Raw genomic sequence first — 17,678 nt, forward strand, 5'->3', positions numbered from 1 at the left:
ACATCAACCAGGGCTTCCGTCCAAGCGGCTGGGGCGAATAAAAGAGGCTTTTCTCAAACTAACGGTGCAAGTGCTGGGCTTGTTTCACGGGATTTTTAACCCTCGTTCTTTCCCTGGTGGGAAAGGGAGAGCAGAGATGGTTCTTCCCAAGCTTCACTTGCTGTAGGCAGCGCCTTTCAGCGTTTCCCCCAGGGATTCCTCACTCTGGAGGGCGAGGAGGGCAGAGAGGATGCTCCCTAAACTTAACCAGCTGTGAGCAGCTCCTCCTAGCTTGTTTCAAAGGGTTTCTCACCCTGGGGATTTGGGGTCGGGGGAGGGGAATCGGCTCCAAACTAACAGGCTGTGTGGTCAAGACTGAATGGAGCTATCGGGTGTGACTTGCAAATTTGGGGAACACTTTCAGAAAATGGGGAACTAACGGTGATGATGAGAAGCCCCTTAGTCCAGGCCTCTCGGGTTTCCCTAGCACCTTCCTCCCCATCCCGGTCCTCGTTAGGGTCTGAGGGCCGGACGGCGGGCGTGCCGGCGGTCTGGGGTTCGCCTCCCCCGAGCCGCGGCGGGTGCAGACAAAGAGGCGGCGGTGCGGGGCTCGGGCCCGACGCCGGCCGCGGGGTGCGGGCCGCGAGGTTCGGGGCGCGGGGCCGATCGGGTTGGGCGCGGCGGCCGAGCGCGCGGGGAGGAGCCGCCGCGGCGTCTTCTCCAGGCGGCGCGTGCCCGCCCGGCCCCGCGGCGGCGCGTCACGCTCTCCCCCGCCCGGAGCCGACGAGCCGGGAGGCGGGAGGCGGTGGCCGCGCGGCTGCTGTTACTGCTACTGCTGCTGCTGCTGCTGCAGTGGGGCAGGTGGCGGTGACTGGCGGCGACCGAGGCGGCGGCGGCGAGCGGTGAGCGGGGCGCGGCGCGGGCCCTCTTCCCTTCCTCGTCCCCTCTTCACCTTTCCCCTCCCGCTCCGCCCGGCCAGCTCCTGCCCGCCCGGCTCGGGGCCGGGGGCCGGGCCCGGCGTCTGAGAGGGGGACCGAGTCCCGCGCGCCGGGGCGACCCCGAGGGGCCGCAGGGAGCCCCAGGGCGATGGCCGTGGAGGCCGGCGGTCCCTGGGGTGCTCCGCCCGGAGCCGGAAAAGTGGCCGGCCCTGTCAGCGCCGAGCCCGGCCTTCCCTTCCTCCGCCCGCCTCAAGATGGAGCTTGGACTCCTTGCCCCTGCGCCGCCCCAGGCGCCGCTCCCTCCCCGGCACCCTTCTCCGCTCTCCTCAGCCCCGGAAGGGGGTTGTGGGGGGCGGACGCCCGGGGGGCCGAGGCCCGGCGGGACCTGTTGCCCCGGCGGGCACCTGAGTGTGCCTCGGGCCCTTGGCCGCGGTGCCCGCGAGCCGGAATGGAGGGCAACCTGGCCGTGGCCTCCGTGGCGGGCGCCGGCCGGCGGGCTGGCCTTGCTGGCCTGGGGCCTGGGCGGCCGTGGCTTTTGTCCCCCAGCCCCACCCCCCACTCCGAGTGGGACTGTGATTCTTGGAGAAGGTGGATGACAAGAGGTGACAGGGATTTCTGAAATAACACCGCTGCCCCGTAACCCGAACCTTCTGCCTCGGCGGGGCATTGGCTCGGAAGACAGATGACACTTGTTCAGAGGTTATTTTAAAAGCAGAGCCTTCTGATTCCCCTCCTTTGGAGGTCCTGTGCTTCAGAAATCTGATTTTGATCTGGGGAGAAACCTTGAACTCGGCTGTTTCTCCACTTCATGTGGCTTTTCCATCTGGCAGGAGCCGAGCACCACTCCCTCCCTCCTCCCTTCCCAGCCCCACCTCTTTGATGTGAAGAAATTGCACGTTAAGTCTGTAATCTTCAGTTACCTGCTTTTAGCAAAACCTGGGCGCCAATTACCGTTTTTAAGAAGGAGGGTGGGGAAAATGCTGCTTTTTGTTCTTATTTTTGTTGGATTCAGCGGCCTTGCCTTCTTCCTGTTTCAGGTTAGGACAGTGCCTGGCCAGTAAGAGCTCAGCATTAGTGTTACTGCTGCTGCTCTTATGGTTCTGGTTCTGGTGGGTGTTACTGGTTTTTATTTTATTTTATTTATTTAATTACTACTGTTACCTATAGTATGCACAAGTCCGGAGACCAAATGTGTTAGAATTTTGGGTTTAATGATAATCTTTTGCAAGAATCCTCAGGTATGTGGCTCCTCAGCTTTGGGGCATTTTTCTCTGGAAATATTAACATTTATTGAGGGCTTCCTGTGCTCATGCCCTGGGCAAGTCTCTTATATGTTTTATCTCATTAATTAACCTAACCCAGTGATGGTGCTGTTATTATCCCCATTTTACAGAGGAGGCGTAGAAAGGTCAGGAACCTTGCTCAGGGTCACACAGCTGATAAGTGGTGGTGTCAGGATTTGAGCTCAGGTATTCTGACTCCAGGTGCTGAGTAATTAAATTAGTATAGTGCCTCTCCGGCAAGGAGCAAGGCTGGCCCTTTTTATAGGGTCTTTTTAAAAAAAACTTACATATTTTTGGTTGCCTTGGGTCTTCGTTGCTGCGCGGTGTGCGGGCTTCTCACTGCGGTGGCTTCTAGTTGTGGCATGCGGGCTCAGTAGTTGTGGCGCACAGGCTTAGTTGCTCCGCGGCATGTGGGATCTTCCCGGACCAGGGCTCGAACCCGTGTCTCCTATGTTGGCAGGGGGATTCTTAACCACTGCGCCACCAGGGAAGCCCAAGTCTGGCCCTTTTAATTTTTATTTATTTATTTACTTTTTTGCGGTGCGCGGGCCTCTCACTGCTGTGGCCTCTCCCGTTGCGGAGCACGGGCTCCGGATGCACAGGCTCAGCGGCCATGGCTCACGGGCCCAGCCGCTCCTCGGCATGTGGGATCTTCCCGGACCGGGGCACGAACCCGTGTCCCCTGCATCAGAAGGCGGACTCTCAACCACTGCACCACTAGGGAAGCCTGTGGCTGGCCCTTTTTAAAGCAAAGAAAGTGGGTGATTGCTTGGCCAAGAGCTTATCCTAGGTTTTTGAGGTTCAGAGAAAGTGGTAAAGTACAGCTTAGGCTTCCCACTAGGCATTGTTTAAAAGGGTAAAAAACGGAACTGGGTGGACCTTGCAAAGGTATTTTGTCTAAAGATAAAGATCGGCCCTTCCCTCTTTTTTTCAGCAATTGCTTAAACTCCTAATTGTGCTTCAGTATGACGTAGGCAGATCTGGTTTCTGTTCTTTAGGAGTTTAGAATTTGGTGCTTCTCTTACTTACTTTAAATTTTTTTTTTTTTAGCCTAGTGTCTAACGTTGAGTCTGTCGCGTGCTATGTGACTCATTAAGTCAGTCATGTTTGACTCTTGCTTTTACGTGCTGTCTCTTTTGGGATTCCAAACCCAACTCATGGGTGTGTAAGAGATGACTTGGGCCTCTTATACTCCATACAAAGGTAGGCACATTTGAATTTGTCACATATTGGCTGCCAGATGTTCTTCATTGTTTTTTACAGATGTATTTTCTGTTCTTCCCAATGTGTGTGTGTGTGTGTGTGTGTGTGTGTGTGTGTATGTGTGTATATATCTCAATGATATGTGTGTGTATATCTATCTATCTATCAAGGACCTTGTATTTCACTTTATAGCACCCTCTACAGAATTCTGCAGAGTCCCATGTGCTCAGTAAATACTTATTATTTAGTTAATTGAAAATATGAGGTCCATAAGTTTCAGGACTGGCTTTATAGAAGTTAAAGCTAAAGAAAAAAACTGGAAGTAGTGTAGTAAAGTCACAGGAAGACGGCTTAGTATTTGTTAACATTAAAAGAAAACTTCGTGCAGTGTTAACTAAAGTGAGACTTTTCACCTCATATAATTTTCCACTTTATCTGAATTATCAGCTTCTTTCCCTCTCTTCCTTGTACAAATGAGGTGAGAGGTTGAGTGTTTTTCTCTGATATAAAGAATGGACACCGTTGTTTACTAATCATTGCAAACCAGTAGTTCTTTTCAGTAATTTTGAAATCTGTGGGAGTCTTCCCAAAGGGAGCTTGTGGGGCTATGGTGTACTTATATGTGGGCAGTACTTAGGGTCTCATTTGGTATTCACTCAACAAATATTTATTGAGTACCTACTGTGTGCCGGGTGCTGGTGATACAACAGTAAATAAAACAGACAGAAATCCCTGCTCTCTTGAAACTCCCCTTCAAGTAGGGGAGGCAGACAATAACCATATTAAAAATGTTGGAGAGTGGTACATGGTAAGGAAAAATAAATCAGGAAAGGGGGAATATGAAGTTTGGGGGACAAGAGTTAGGGTAATGGAAATTTTAGATAGGGTGATAAGAAGAGACCTAGCTGAGAAAATGACTTTTAAATAAAGATCTAGAATAAGTGAGGGAATGTAGATCCCAGAGGGAAGAGCATGCTAAGAAGGGGTAACAGCAAGGACAAGGGTCCTGAGGTGGGAGCTTGGGAGGAGACAGATAATTTAAGGCCATGCAGGTTGTAGCCCTTAAAATATGTATTAAAATATTTTAAAATAGTGAAAGATGAAGAATTTTGTGCCATGTTATTAGTGATTTTGATGAAGAAAAAGTTAAAGATGGGGGAAGTAAGGCTTAAAGAATTTCACTAACTTCCCTAAAAGGCCGCACAGCCAGTGAATACAGAGCTAGAAATTGAACGTAGTTTATATTATTTTAAGCAATGCACAGAATATGTTGGCAGTGGAACCTTGAGTAAGTGGCTGGCAGAAAGGCCAGACCAGTACTTGATGTTCAGACTTGCTGTTAAGTGTATACTTTCCTGTTTGTATGCAGGATTTTTGCTCAACCCTGGGAGGCCTTGTAACTGACATTTGCAAATATAGCTTTTTCCTGGAATTGTGCTCCTGGCAGTAGAGCCTTCCTTTTTAGTCTTAAAAGCTTCATGGTTCAAAATCTGTGTTTAATATAAACTTTTATTTAAGTCTCTTCAATCTTAATTGGAAGGCAGTGACAGTATTACTCTGAATATGAATTTTTTAGAGAACTGTTTAGGCAGGCTTTAAACTAATATAGCATCTTATATATTTTTAATATGCATAGTATATGTTTCCCATGTAGATGGAACTCAAGGAATCCATATGCTTTAAGTCAGTATTTGAATTACAATGCACTTTTAAGGGAAAACATATTGATGGTGCTGTACAAGAATTTTCAAGAGTGACTTCTTCAGATTTCAAATCAGGGGAACAGAGGAGTTGTTTTTTTTTTTTTTTTTTTTTTTTTTGGGTGGGTTGGCAGACTGTAATTAACCAACCTTGAATTTGGCTAGGACATCTGGGTTAATATCCTGGCCCTGGCACCAAGTACCAAGGAATCTTGGCCACAATTAGTAAAGAGCTTTTTTTTTTTTTAATCTCCATCTGGCACTTCCAGAAGGACAGATTCCACTAGCACTAACTCAGTGGGTGAGTCTGTTTTTTAATTGTCTGTCTTATGGTGGTTCAGCAACAAAATCTTAAAAGTGTTCTTTGCAAAATCTTAGGAAAGAAGTACTCCTATTACAGAATCCCTGTTGGGAACCCTTTCTGCTATCTCTTTCCTCGGGGAGTTGTATTCTCATTTGCCTCTTAGGAATTCCAGTGAGACTACAGACAGACATTTTGCTGCCCTAATGTTTTATATAAGCATAAGGTCTAATATATTATTCTTCTAACTTGAATTAAGTAGTTTGATATTTGTATTCTCCTTTGCTTACTTATGTCTAAGTATAGCTTGGGTTAGATCCCAGTTTTAACTCTGCCCATTTTTTACTCTTAAAATTGCCGAGTCCTTGATTTACTCTATCTTCTCTGAAGTTAAAGGCCTGAAGATCCGGATGTTCAGGAGGTGCAAATCATCCAACATTTGTGTTTGTTGTAAAAGGGAAGACAACTTTAATGAGATTTTTTTTTCCTGATTCTACAGATCCCTGGTCAAGTAGTGCGCTGAAATATTTGGCATAATTTTTCCCTGTCTTCTCAGGAAAAATAAGAGATATTAGGGAAATTTCCCTAAAAATCTTTCAATCAAATCATTTTATCTCCTGCCTTCTCTCTTTATCTGGTTTCCTCCATAGAATGATTTCTTACTGGAGACATTGCCTTCTAATATCGTAAGGCAGGAAGTAACCTATTTAGACTTCTCTTTTCCACACTATAGAAAAATAAACTTTATAGGCAGGGTAATTTTTTTTTCTTTTACAGCTTAAGTGAAAGAAAACTTTTGTCACTAAGTTTCTTTCACACATGGGTGACTGGAAAAAAGTATTGCTAATTTCTGTTGTAAGGTATACGTGGCTTGCTTCGGTTGTGACACTGAGAATCTAGTATCAGAGTCAGATTCAGATTTTAGAAAATTTTTTCTAGTGAAGTTGTTACTTTTTTAGGTTCTCAGGTTTATTTTCCCCTTATGTACCAGTTTTACAAGGGCTCTTACATTTTAATAACATATATTGGTTATCCTATAATATGTGGTTTCAATGCGTAAGATATAAAGCAGACATATTAAAAAACATAGAAAAAAGCAAATTATCCATAATCCTACTGCTCAGAGAAGATTATTTCAGTGTTCTAGAGTATGTCCTTCTAATCTTTTCTTCTTTATACTTAAAAAATATATTTATGGCTGGATCTATATTTCTATTTTGAAGTAATTAAAAGTGTAATATTTTCACTGGAAATATTCTGGGTAAACCAACATGGGGAATCAGAACTACTGTTAAGAAGTTTGAGGGACTTCCCTGGCGGTCCAGTGGTAAAGACTCCACGATTCCAATGCAGGAGGCATGGGTTCCATCCCTGGTCCGGGAACTGAGATTCCGCATGCCACGCAGCTCGGCCAAAAAAGAAAAAAAAGAGAAGAAGTTTGAGGTCCTGGATTTGCTTCAGCCCCAACTCCATGAGTCATGTGAAGTTGGGCAAGTTGCTTGACCTCTCTCAGTCTGCTTCTCACTCTGTCAAGTGGGGTAACACCTGCCCTGTCCACCTGCTGGGGTTACTCTGTTAATGTAGGGATTCGGTGACAGTCATAGTGCTAAGGGAGTCGGCGCTTTCAAATACCAAAGAGACCGAGGAGACAGAGGAAAGACTAGTCCAGGATCACTAGTTGCCTGTGAGTCACCTGGCTTATTTTGCGAATGGTTACATTTTTAGTAAAGCTTTTCAGATGAATGTGACCAATAGAGAGTGTCCCGTGGGGTGGGCAAAAACCCCAGAAATACCGATTTATCAAACATTTGTTGAGTGCTGCAAAGACTCTGTCTCACTAGGTGAGACAGCTAACTGTGGGCCAGGTGGAGACTAAGGCGGAGACGTGCTGGGGCCCTGGAAGAGGGTCCGTTCTCTTGGCATGGGTGTGTGTGTGTGAGAGGGGATTAAGGAAGCTTCCGAAGTGGGAATTAGCTCTTGTGTTTGGCATTGATGGAGACGGAGGGTGTCTAGGCAGGGGTGGGTTAGAGAAGACATTCTAGGCCGGATTGAGCAAAGGCATAAAGGTAGTGGGTTGAGATGATAGCAGACAGCCTACTGCTCTGAAGTTTGAGGGCAGGTAACAGGAAATAGAGCTAAGATGTCTGGGTTTATATCAGGCAAAGGCTTCCCTGTCCTGAGAAGGAGTCCCTCTTACTGGTCTCTAGCACTTTATAATCATTAAGTTTTTTGGCAAGTTTTTTTTTTTTTATGATGTTTGGTCAAAAATATCTGGTTGTAGGTGGTAAATAGGAAAACTTCTGGGTATACCAATTATCTTTTTTTTCCCCCAGTTATCTTTTTTGCATAGAGTTGTGCAGCCATCACCACGCTCAGTTTTAGAATATTTTCTTCACACCAAAAAGGAGCCCTGTACCCACTAATAGTCACTCCTCATTTCCTCCTTACTCTCCCAACCCCTACTCTCTATCTCTAGAGATTTGCCTATTCGGGACATTTCATATAAATGGGATCATACAGTGTGACTGACTTCACTTAGCAAAATGTTTTCAAGCTTCATCCATGTTTTAGCATATATCAATGCTGCTTCATTCCTTTTTATGGTTGAATCACATTCCACTGTGTGGATATACCACATTTTGTTTGTTCATCAGTTGATAGACATTTGGGTTGTCTCTACTTTTTCCTGTTATGAATAATGCAGCTGTGAACATATGTGTATTAGTTTTTGTGTGGACATATGTTTTCATTCATCTTAGGTACACACCTAGGAATAGAATTGCTGGATCATGTGGGAACCCTACCTTTTGAGGAACTGAAAAACTGTTTTCCAAAGTGGTTGTACTGCCAGCAATGAGCGAGATTCCAGTTTTCCCACATCGTCATCAACACTTGTTATTATCTTTTTGGTTACAGGCATCCTAGTGAGGATGAAGTGTGATATCTCATTGTGATGTGATTTGCATTTACCTGATGGCTAGTGATGTTGAGTACCTTTTCATGTGCTTAGTTGTCATTGTACGGCTTCTTTGGAAAATATCCCAGTTATCATTTTTTTTCCCTTTAAAATATTAAGTATAAAAGCAAACCGCAGAAAAATAGTATGTTACCATTTAGGATAAAAAGGGCGTACAAAGGCATACCGGTTATCTTTTTTTTTTTTTTAATTTATTTATTTTTCGGCTGCGTTGGGTCTTCGTTGCTGTGCGCGAGCTTTCTTTAGTTGCAGTGAGCGGGGGCTACTCTTCGCTGTGGTGTGTGGGCTTCTCATTGTGGTGATTTCTCTTATTGTGGAGCATGGGCTCCAGGCATGCAGGCTTCAGTAGTTGTGGTCCATGGGCTTAGTTGCTCTGCGGCATGTGGGATCTTCTCGGACCAGGACTTGAACCCATGTCCCCTGCATTGGCAGGTGGATTCTTAACCACTGAGCCACCAGGGAAGTCCCCAGTTATTTTCTTTAAAATTGTTTTTATTGTGGTAAAACATACATAACATAAAATTTACCATCTTAACCATTTTTAAGTGTACCGTTCAGTGGCATTAAGGACATTCACGTTGTTGTGCAGCCATCACCACCCTCCATCTCCAGAATTCTTCTTATCTTACACAACTGAAGTTCTTTACCCATTAAACAGTAACTCCTCATTCCTCCCTCCTTCAGCCCCTGGCAGCCACCATTCTACTTTCTGTCTCTATGATTTTGACTACTCTTAAATACCTGATATAAATGGAATCATATGGTATTTGTCTTTTTGTAACTGGCTTATTTCACCTAACATAATGTCCTCAAGGTTCATCCTTGTTGTAGCATGTGTCAGAATTTCCTTCCTTTTTAAGGCTGCATAATACTCCATTTGTATGGTTACACCACATCTTGCTTATCCATTCACCTCTCAGTGGACACTTGGGTTGCTTCCACATGTTAGCTATTGTGAATAGTGACGCTGTGAACATGAGTGTATAACTATTGCTTCGAGACCCTGCTTTCAGTTCTTTTGGTTATATACCCAGAAGTGGAATTACTGGATCATATGGTAATTCATAATTTTTTGAAGAACCACTAGAGTGTTTTCCACAGAGGCTGTACCATTTTATATTCCTATCAACAGTGTACAAGGGTTCCAGTTTCTCCATATCATTGCCAACACTTTTTCTTTTCTTTTTTATAGTAGCCATCTTAATGGGTGTGAGGTCTTATTTCAGTGTAGTTTTTTTTTTTTTTTTTTTTTTTTTTTGCGGTATGCGGGCCTCTCACTGCTGTGGCCTCTCCCGTTGCGGGGCACAGGCTCCGGACGCGCAGGCTCAGCGGCCACGGCTCACGGGCTCAGCCGCTCCGCGGCATGTGGGATCTTCCCGGACTGGGGCACGAACCTGTGTCCCCTGCATCGGCAGGCGGACTCTCAACCACTGTGCCACCAGGGAAGCCCTCAGTGTAGTTTTGATATGCATTTCTCTAATGATTAGTGATGTTGATCATCTTTTCATGTGTTTATTGGCCATTTTTGTATCTTTGAAGAAATGTCTATTCAAGTTCTTTGCAGAGTTTTGAGTTGAGTTTTTTTTGTTGCTGAATTTACCAATTATCTTTTTTAAAAAAAATTTATTTATTTATTTATTTTTGGCTGTGTTGGGTCTTTGTTGCTACACGCAGGCTTTCTCTAGTTGCGGTGAGTGGGGGCTACTCTTCGTTGTGGTATGCGGGCTTCTTATTGTAGTGGCTTCCCTTGCTGCAGAGCACGGGCTCTAGGCGCGCAGGCTTCAGTAGCTGCGGCACGTGGGCTCAGTAGTTATGGCTTGAGGGCTCTAGAGTGCAGGCTCAGTAGTTGTGGCGCACAGGCTTAGTTGCTCCGCGGTATGTCGGATCTTCCTGGACCAGGGCTTGAACCCATGTCCCCTGCATTGGCAGGCAGATTCTTAACCACTGCACCACCAGGGGAGTCCTACCAATTATCTTTTAATTCATACGTTCATCAGGCATTTTTGAGCACCTGCTGTTGCGAGGCACTAGCTCAGATGTTGGAGATGCAAAGTTCAGTAAAACAGGCATGCATTCTGCTCTTGGAGAACCCAGAGCTGTTAACGGAAGTAAGGTTAAGGGCAAGACTTCAGTCCTTGCCTGACAGCAAATCCCAGCTATGTTACTTTATGGAAGATCCTGTACAAACTGCTTAACCTTCTGGAGCTTAGTTTTCTCATCTCTAAATTGGGGATAATAACTATTTCACATAGCTGTCATGACTATTAAATGAATTAATGTCTGTAAAACTAAGTGTCAGAACTCTTCTCTCCCCTTCCCTTTAATCCCTTGCGTCTTCCCGCCCTCCCATCCCTAAAGGAAGTCGGGGTTCAGCACCTCAATTTTCTTCTTTCATTTAAGTCAGAATGGGGGAAACCCCCACTTCTACTCGTCTGGGAAATGAAAACCTTTTTTCTGTCATGTTTTAGAAAGTTAATTTGAGGAGGAACGTCTTGCCACTATTGAAGAGCACATTTTTTAAAAAATTTTTATTTATTTATTTATTTTTGGCTGCGTTGGGTCTTTGTTTCTGTGCACGGGCTTTCTCTAGTTGCGGCGAGCGGGGGCCACCCTTCATCGCGGTGCGCGGGCCTCTCACTGTCGCGGCCTCTCTTGTTGCGGAGCACAGGCTCCAGACGCACAGGCTCAGTAGTTGTGGCTCACGGGCCTAGTTGCTCTGCGGTATGTGGGATCTTCCCAGACCAGGGCTCGAACCCGTGTCCCCTGCATTGGCAGGCAGATTCTCAACCACTGCGCCACCAGGGAAGCCCTGAAGGGCACATTTTTAATGAACAGCTTTCCCTGAAGAACTTGAATTTATGAGGAGCTAAATATCCAGCATGGAAAAGGAACTCTCGCTCCCCATGTCAGAACTTGTACCTTGCGAAACCTCAAGCCCTTTGGTATATTTGTCAGTTTTATTTCCCACAGTTTAATTAAAAGGGGTTTCTTTCTTTCTAAGGTCTGATAGAACTAGCTGTGTGTCTGTGTAGAAGATTACCTAAACAGGTAAAAAATAACCAACAATGAAGTTGGGTGTTAAGATCCAAATGAAACAATTCCTAGTTTCCTTTGACAGCATCTAGGGTGGTTGTACGGAAAACTGTCGTAGGGACTTATGAATAAATTCGAAGTAGCCGAGTATCCTTCAGTATTGTGAAAACAGAAATGTGGTTATTCTTTCCATTTGCTCTAAAGACCTGCAACTATTTTATTTTTCTTTTTTGGCCACACTATGTGGCTTGTAGGGTGTTAGTCCCCTGACCAGGGATTGAACTCAGGCCCTGGCATTGAGAGGGCCGAGCCCTAGTCACTGGATCACCAGGGAATTCCCGACCTGCAACTATTAAACTTGCTCATTTGCAAAGTAAAAGCAAGAAAATTTTTATAAAGAGGCAAAAAAAACCCAGTAAGGAAGTCATTGATTCTTCTTTGTGTTGTCTTTGTGCCCTTCCCCCCCCCCCATCAGAACAAACAGTTGTGAAGTGTTTGCTTTTGGTATGGGCAATGTGTGGCTGTTTCAGGGCAAGCGAAAATATGCTTACTTTTATTCCTTTGTGAAGACTGGAAAGGGAAACGAGTTTTAACTTGCCTTGAGATTGACTCATCTCACTGCTGTTTATAACAGATCAGAAACTTTTATTCATCAGTATTGTTTAGGGTCAGGAGTCTTTAAACTGGGGACTGGGGTTTAAGTCCTAGACTCTTAAGTAACTGTGACCTTAACAAGTGATTTCACTTTTTAGAATCAGTTTCCTCAGTGGTAAAATGAGGAAGTTGAACTAGATTGCAGGTCTCTTCTGATTCTAAAATTTTATGATGCTATATTAAGCACATTTGCTCCTTTTTGCATATTAGTATAATTGACTGCTGCTGACCTATTAAGTTCTTCTGGGAGATACTAACCAGGCCTAGTAATTTTAGTTCCTTTCAAGATCCCGTCTCTAAGCTGGTGGTATTAGAGTTACAGAGTCACAGGAATTTTGTCAAAACTTGTGTAAATGAGCAGAATAGCTCAGCTTTACATTCCCCTCCTTTTTTTTTTTTTTTTTTTTTTTGCGGTACGCGGGCCTCTCACTGTTGTGGCCTCTCCCGGTGCGGAGCACAGGCTCCGGACGCACAGGCTCAGCGGCCATGGCTCACGGGCCCGGCCGCTTCGCGGCATGTGGGATCTTCCCGGACCGGGGCACGAACCCGCATCCCCTGCATCAGCAGGCGGACTCTCAACCACTGCGCCACCACGGAAGTCCTCCCCTCCTTTTAAAAAGAACTCTTTTGCAGATGGAGGAACTTTGGGAGGCTGCTTATTACCTGCTTATCTAAGTAACAGGAACAGAAAATAAACCTTCACACAAACTGAGCTGTACAAAGACACTCATAATGGCAGGCCGATGCATCATGGCTCAGTGTTCCATCTTGAAGAACTTGCCGAATGCTCCAGCTCCTTTTGCTTTGGTTGGGTTTTGGCACCCTCCCCCTCCTTTTAAAAACTGCTGTAGACTTCGAAACTCTGGGTACGACTTGTATTCGGTACTGTGTCATATACACGTCAAGTTTTAAAAACATATAATTTTCGAGCACAGAATAATTTTTCAAGGGGTTATGTCTCTCTGTTGACATCCAATTCTGACTTTATTTGGCAAATATCCTAAACCGAGTCTTTAATCATTTAACATTCTACTTCTGACTTTGATGGAAAGATGTAAAACTTTCTGTTTACCTTCAGCACCTTATTGTGTGATATGCTCAAATGAACACTTTGAGAATATTGTGTGATATTCTCAGACGAACACTGACTTTATAAATTGCCCTGTAAGGGCTCTACCAGTTAGACATTGGAAGTGCAACTCCCTTGTAGTACCATTTGAATTGAGCCAATTCATTTTCTGACCCTTCCTGGCTGTATCGCCCTTTAGTGTCTAAATGGGCTTCTCTCTCTTTTTTTTTTTTTTTTTTTTTTGCGGTATGCGGGCCTCTCACCATCGCGGCCCCTCCCGCTGCGGAGCACAGGCTCCCAACGCGCAGGCTCAGCGGCCATGGCTCACGGGCCCAGCCGTTCCGCAGCATGTGGGATCTTCCCGGACCGGGGCACGAACCCGTGTCCCCTGCATCGGCAGGCGGACTCCCAACCACTGCGCCACCAGGGAAGCCCTCTCACATTGATCCTTTTAAACAAACGGTGACTACATTGTTTATTTTCATCTTATGTACTTTATCCTTGCTAGAGATATGTAGTTTGTGTTTTTAATCTTCGTGTTAATTTTAAAGCTATTTGAGCCTGGCCTGTTTAAAAAGTTGTATATTGTGTGTGAAATATATAAATACTTATGTAGATAAGTATCAGTGAAAACAGATCTTAGTGGTCCTCTAGTACAATAAGGTGACAAAAGGCTAAAGAAGACCCAGAATTATGCCTCCTGGACTCTTTCTAAACACCAGTATTTCCTCAAAGCTTTCCAACCCCTGAGTAACCCGTCAAGAGCTCTTTGACATCTTGGTTGTCCTGTTGCTGTCATCAGTCTGGGTAGCAAGGGCTACTCGGGGGACGGAAATCTTTGAGGAAATACTGGTGTTTAGCAATATTGTTGACAATGGAATTTTTTAAAAAAGGACATGGCTTTAATATTGGATAAATATTTGTTAAGGAATCTACCATATGAAAGGCGCATTGATCCAATGTCAACAAGGAATAGTTCCTTGTTGCAAGTGAAGACAGTGAGGACTATGGTTTTGAAGGATAAATGCTAGTACTCTTACTCTGACATGTGTCTCTTGGGAGTTAGTATAAGTAAATCCTGTAAACAAGGTAGTAAATTTGGTACGTGTGGGCCTGAATGGAAGTACTGACAAGTGGCACTACAGTTAAGTTGGTGTTTTTACATTTTAATTTTACTTGTGTCTCCCATGTCTCCTTTTCCCTCCCTTTAACTTACGTTATTGTTTTGTGTCATGCTTCCCCGCCCCCCGTACGCGGGCCTCTCACTGTCGTGGCTGCTCCCGTTGCGGAGCACAGGCTCCGGACGCGCAGGCTCAGCGGCCATGGCTCACGGGCCCAGCCGCTCCGCAGCATGCGGGATCCTCCCGGACCGGGGCACGAACCCGGGTCCCCTGCATTGGCAGGCAGACTCTCAACCACTGCGCCACCAGGGAAGCCCTTGTGTCATGCTTTGTAATGATTTCTGAAAAGTATAAACTTAGCACTCCACGAATATCAATTATTGCCAGCTCTGTCTTCAGCTTGTGCATTAACTGTAAATTTATCAAAAGCAGTAGTACCAAAATAACGTGAATGAGTTGTGAGAGAGATATCAGGCAGCTTTCAGTCCTTAGAAGGTTCTGTTTCTTTAGCCAGGTGATTGTTGGAGAATGCTAGTAATCTTTAGGCTAGACTGAGATGCTGCTTTTTCCAGTGTATACAAGAAATTAAGTAATGAACAGTGGTTTTCTTAATTTCATTTTTCACCTCGTATAGGGCTTCTTAGTTGTCTTAGTCTTCCGCTGCTATGGATACATTTAGATGTTTTAGACTTTGTACTGTATCTCAGTATTTCATGGTATTCTCTTAAGAACACCACTGTTTCCAGATGCCCTGGCCTCCTGAACAAATTTGAGACACTGCCCCACCCTTTTAGGCATAGCACTCTGAAGGACAGTCACCCCTCTGGAAGATGGAGTCTCTCATTTTCTCCCTTTCACTTCTTGTGTATGTTTATTTCTGAGAGGGCTGTATGACCTTTTCCCCTGGCTAATCTTTCCGTTATTCCTGAGTATTGGAACGCTCTGCTGAAGATGGTGGAATAAAGAAACAGAGGGGCCGTCTGGATTTTCCCTCTCTGTCATCAGCCAGCCTCAGCAGACTTACCTCTCGCTTTACCCTTTAAGCCAACCACTTAGTTGTTGCTAAAACCAAATGGCTCCAATTCCCTGCTCACTCTTCACTTTAGTTTATCTCACTTGCTCTCACACTAACGTGAAGCAGTGGCTCTTTGGTGGCCTGTGCCCTAAACTGCGTTTGTGACATCACACACATTTTCTGTGTTCAAGGGGCAAGCTTCTGGGAGGCCCGGACCTTAGGCTGACCTTAGGTGGCTTCACGTCACTCATCATCGTTCCCTCACATTGAGCCCTCGCCCTGGAGGAGATGCTCCCCTCTTCATCCCCCAAGGAGTGTTCTGTGTCTCCATTAAGTAGACTGACATGTATCCCAGATGTTCAAACTTGGGACATTGCTTTTCTTCCCTGGGTCTTATATTTTAAACTCTAGCCATTAGACTGTTTCTAAGTCAAAGCCAATTTACTGAAGTTTGGGGGAAAAAAATAACAGATTAGTAAGAAATGAATAACTGACAGTGCGGTTTCATCCTGAGCCCCTCCTTCTCTCCTATAGTTTTCCCCCCAGTCTCCAGGCCTGTCTTTCCACATGTTCTTATTTCCACCCTTCCTTGACTCTATGTTGGTTTTCTGCAATCAGAAAGCCAGAAGTAGCTGAGTGTGATGCCACTGCAGTAGAACGATGCTTTCATGCCCCTCTTCGTGCTTGAAACGCTGCCTCCTGCTACATCGCCCTTAAATCTGCCAGTCACTACCTCTCAGGTTCCTTTCTTGTGTCTTGAGACACACTTATTAAATTTTTACCTGTAATTTAATCTCTGTACTTTGCTTTGAGTTTTGTGTGGGTGTGTTTTCAAACTGTTTGCATTGAGCTATCAGTTTTACTGGGCAGTGCCTTGTGCTATAAGCAGGGCTTCTTTGTACATCATGTATCCCTGTCAAATAGATATTTTAAAGGTCCTCTTACAAAAAAAAAAAAATTAAAAAAAAAAAGGTCCTCTTACTAGAAATGTTATTTTTTCTTTTTTTATCTTAAGAACAATTAAATTATTCAGTTTTACATTCAAGAGTTTACACATTTTGGGCTTCCCTGGTGGCGCAGTGGTTGAGAGTCCGCCTGCCGATGCAGGGGACACGGGCTCGTGCCCCGGTCCGGGAAGATCCCACATGCCGCGGAGCGGCTGGGCCCGTGAGCCATGGCCGCTGAGCCTGCGCGTCCGGAGCCTGTGCTCCGCAACGGGAGAGGACACAACAGTGAGAGGCCCGCGTACCGAAAAAAAAAAGAGTTTATACATTTTTTCCTTTCCCTCACATGTGTGTTGTAATGAGATAGGAAAGACGAATGTTGCATACCCACGGGGACTTGGGGTATCTGATTGGCAAGTTCATTATCGATGTCAAGAGGAGAGCTACCTTATAATCTACCTTAAGCGTATGTTCTAGAGCTGCACCATCCAGTACAGTAGCCATAAGCCACATATGGCTATTGGCAAGTCCAAGCTGCACCATCCAGTACAGTAGCCATAAGCCACATATGGCTATTGGCAAGTCCAAGTTGAGATCTGAGTATAAAATACACAACTGCATTTCAAAAACCGAATAGGAAAAAAAAATGTAAAAATAGCTTATTAATAATTTTATATTGATTACATTTGAAGTAACATTTTGCATATATCAATATTTGGTTAACAAAAATAGTTTATTAATTTCACCTGGTTTTAAAAAAATTTTTAAACATGGTTATTAGAAAATTCAAAATTACACATTTGCCTCGCATTGTATTTCTGTTGGACAGAGCAAGTATCTCTGTGTCAACAAAGGTAATCTAATTTTAGAGACTTACAGCTCTTACATAGCATTCACTGGAGGTGGTAATTGAACAGTTTGCCCATAGCCTCATTGGCCTACCTTTTAAAGGAGGTTCCAGGGTTGGGAAACCTTATAATATTGTCATCTTCATCAAACGCGTAGAAGATGATGCTTTAGTTTGGAAATTGCATCATTTTGGGGGTTCTTGTTTTGTTGAGTCAGTTCAGGACTTTTTTGAACTCTTGCTGAGTATCAGATACTTTTTTTACGCCCGTTGGATTCAGAGGCAAATTTCATCCCCGACCAGGAGAAACTTAGTCATAGGGTGATGTGCAAACCAAACAGGAGTGAGTATGATTCATCATTCAATTATAGCCGACTGCACGGTGGCTAGAGCAGTCCTGAGGAGGAGATAGGGCAGGAAGCGCGGTCAGAAAAGACCTCTGAGGAGGCGACGTGTCTGCTTGTATTCTTCTAGAGTCATTCATTTCCTGTGTCCCCCAGAAGCCCTTACACGTGGGGGGGGGGTGCCGCGTGGAGCAGTGGAATGTGGGCCTTGGGTGTATAAATAGGCATGACTGTGCAGTTCCCACACGAGGACTGTCAGCTCTGTTCACC

The 17,678-nt window shown here is 44.9% G+C and overlaps 1 protein-coding gene across 9 annotated transcripts in view; it reads left to right on the forward strand.

Moving 5' to 3' along the window:
- Nucleotides 1-731: 731 nt before the first annotated feature.
- Nucleotides 732-17,678, forward strand: part of CLIP1 (CAP-Gly domain containing linker protein 1) — a 124,802-nt gene continuing 107,855 nt past the window's right edge. For 6 of the 9 annotated variants that reach the window (XR_002179401.3, XM_019950158.3, XM_033836815.2 and 3 more), the window contains exon 1: nucleotides 733-881. The gene's annotated coding sequence lies outside the window, so the exon portion shown is untranslated. Of the gene's footprint in view, nucleotides 882-3,383; nucleotides 3,404-17,678 lie in introns of those variants that run through there. The other 3 variants (XR_002179402.3, XM_019950160.3, XM_073789998.1) reach the window with 2 other exon arrangements.

This window comes from Tursiops truncatus, chromosome 13 (assembly GCF_011762595.2).
Source record: "Tursiops truncatus isolate mTurTru1 chromosome 13, mTurTru1.mat.Y, whole genome shotgun sequence".
NCBI classification, from domain to species: Eukaryota; Metazoa; Chordata; class Mammalia; order Artiodactyla; family Delphinidae; genus Tursiops; species Tursiops truncatus.